Source organism: Zeus faber (genome assembly GCF_960531495.2).
Source record: "Zeus faber genome assembly, chromosome: 8".
NCBI lineage: Eukaryota > Metazoa > Chordata > Actinopteri > Zeiformes > Zeidae > Zeus > Zeus faber.
Genome location: NC_137195.1, coordinates 25,761,431 through 25,764,582, shown reverse-complemented (window position 1 = coordinate 25,764,582; position 3,152 = coordinate 25,761,431).

Sequence of the window (3,152 nt, the reverse complement as noted above, 5' to 3'; positions counted from 1 at the left end):
TTGTTTAACCAGGCTCTACATAAGTGGAGTGGTTGTGGGCAAACAGCGATGGCTGAAAAATGTTCCCCCGTGGTTTATTTGACAAAACGAGAAAATTACACCCGCCCAAGATGCCTAAAATCCAAAAATTTGAATATAGATATAATATATTTTTTCTCTCCATTCAATCTCCATTAATATCTGTGATACTGTAATGCAAGTGTGGCCAAGGGCTTCTGTATCTGTATCTCTTTTATTTGCTCTCGAATAAATCGCGTTATGAGCCCGGCTTCATAGCTGTGACGACTTACAAGCAAAGGTTGGTAAAGCGGTTCAGGGAGATGCAGAGAATCACATCAGCGCTGAAAAGCCACCGATTAGGCATTTGAAAATAGATTAATTATTCACATCACTCACTGTGGTAACTATACAGTATATGGGTGGAATATACCATAGTGATGCTTTTCATAGCAGTGTAACAATATCTAATGGGTCAGTTTTGCTGATCCCTGTATATAGCGGCATTAATAGTTTTGAATCTTCAGTCATGAATCTTTAAGAATTTATTTTCAGCATCTGGAAGTGTATGTCCAAATACTGAAAATCCCATGAAGATAAGATAAAATAAGATAAGTCCCACAACAGGGAAATTTGCACAGTTACAGCAGCAAAAAGTGAAAATAGAAAGCATCAATATGGAGTTGTAGTAACAAAAAGTAAGTAAGAATAGTAAGCACTATAAACAATATAAAATATATTATATAACATAAATATATATATATATATATTATAAAAACAAAATATATAGAATATATACAATGTTTACAATTAATCATCAAGGTCTCATGTACTGTACATATTTTTTTACATCCCAACTTCCATAGCTTCCATGCCGGTAACCACTAGTGGTGTAACGGACCGTGGCTGGTTTGACGCGGATAAATTGCAAAATGTAAGCATTATCGTGAAATACAGGTTTACTTTTACTTTTTAAAGTAATAATTCCCTAAATTTCAATACAGAGTTGCTGTGAAAAGAAGACAGGCAAGACAGATGTGTGCTGTGTTTTACTCTGAAGGGCAATGATGGGTTTGCGCTACTTGGCGCTATGTTGCTGCTGCTTTAGGACATGTTGTGAATGAGCTGTGGACACAGCGGCAGCGAGGGGAAGGACCACAGGTATAGAAACGCAGATACCTCCTTGACCTCTGCTGTATGTCGCTGCTATGCGTCTGCTCGTCCGCCATATTGGAGCGGTCAAGAGCAGCTGGCAAACAAATACGATGTGTATTGAGAGTCCAGTATTTTACAGAAATACAATGTGCGGCAGATGAGGGGACATGGTTGAGCCGGGGTCTGCGGGTTCCAGCGAGGGGTTCGTCCCGCACCGACGCAGTTGTTCTGACTCGGCCGATTTGTGTTGTTTGTCTTGCAGTGAGAACACATGGTGCAGGATGCCAGAGCCTGCGGACCACATCGTGGAATGGATCCTATACCCAAACTAAAAACTCAGATTTTTCATTTATGTTCCCGTTTGGCCAGTAAGACTTTTTGTTTTTTTTCTTAATTATTGTTATTATAACATTAATATGAATGAAATAAATTAAAATACCAACAACTTAAAAATGTGCACATTTGCATTTTCTTAAAGATTTCTTAATCTTCTTAAACAGGTCATGATTTTTCCAGAGCAACTTCCACTTTCTACACATTTCACTATTTAGGCTTCCAGACAACAATGTTCAGAAAAACACACCTCATTAATTATCTTGCATTCTGAAATTTCACTATCTTCTTCATTCCAAACAGAAAGATCTTGGTATTTTATTTATTTAATTTGGATTGCACATAAAGCTTTCCTATTCTTCTTAAGCCTTCATAAAAAAAGAAAGTTATCATTTTACATAATGAGTTATGCTTTGTAAAGAACATTTACAGCCACGCCTGTATTGGGTCTAGGTAATTCATCCCAGGATCAGATGTGGCTGTACGCCTGTTGCTCATCAGAGTAATCAACAGGCAACAGGTAATACACCCATCCCCACACACACACGGAGAGAGCCTCTGTCATGACATTTGCCCACCCGCCCCGGGCTTGTTACATCTTGCCACTCTCTACAATAACTGGTGTGTTTGCAACATCTCGTGCCTCTGTGTCTATAGTCTAGACTATAGCTCCATTGTGCATACTAACAGCATGGACCTTGCTGGTAATGCCCCACTCATCATATATTTTTGTGAGAAGTTCAGATATATTGTCTGCTGTGTGCTGTACAGCCATATGGCCTGTCTCAGGAGTGCAGGCATGCAATTGCCAATTCTGGTCAATAGAATGTCTTGCCACAGTCAAATAAGCTTCAGTTGTTCTTGCAGTCTACATATCAATTGTTAAAACCACATTGCTTGCAGATTCTAGGAGTCTTTCAGTCTTGTTTTGATTTGCTCATTATAGCTTTGGAACTCCACTAGAAATCAAGGATTTCCTACCAGTGATCGGGGATCAACCACCTTCATAGAATGATGGAGACCTGCATCTTCAACCATTGAAACATGTTAAAAGTCAATAACAATCATCTTTGCTGGATCCTCGTGATGTCTCTTCGGGAATCATCTGAAAAGGATGATGGTTTCCCATTTCAGAAGAGAAGCTAAATTATAATTGTCATGATATAGTTATATTTTTATTCTGATTAGCCTCATGTAACAACAACATTTAAAAATGAGATTGTGATGATGATGTTGAGGAATTTAGGGTAGGCTACAGCACAGATACAGAATAAACACGATTATTTTATTTTATTTTATTCTTCTTATAATCCTACATATATAAGCGAGGGTTTGTGAGCTTTGAATGCTAAAATTATATTAAAACAATGTTTATCAAATAATGAATACGCTGCTATTTTTATTTTTAATATTCTAGTCTATCGCATTAATATTTATTCAGTGATGTGTCAAACAAAAGGAGGGCAGACCTCTGCCAAGGAGCCAGATGAGCTACAGTAACTAATAACGGTGCTATCTGGATGAGATTTGCCTCTTTGAAAACTCTCCTGCAACGTCTTTTTTCGCACAGAGGGTGGTGCAGGAGTCTCGGATCTATGAGCATATTTTTTGTCTTTGTTCAGCCTCCTTATAACTTTTGGGGTTTTGAAGAGGTGACTCGTGTTGCT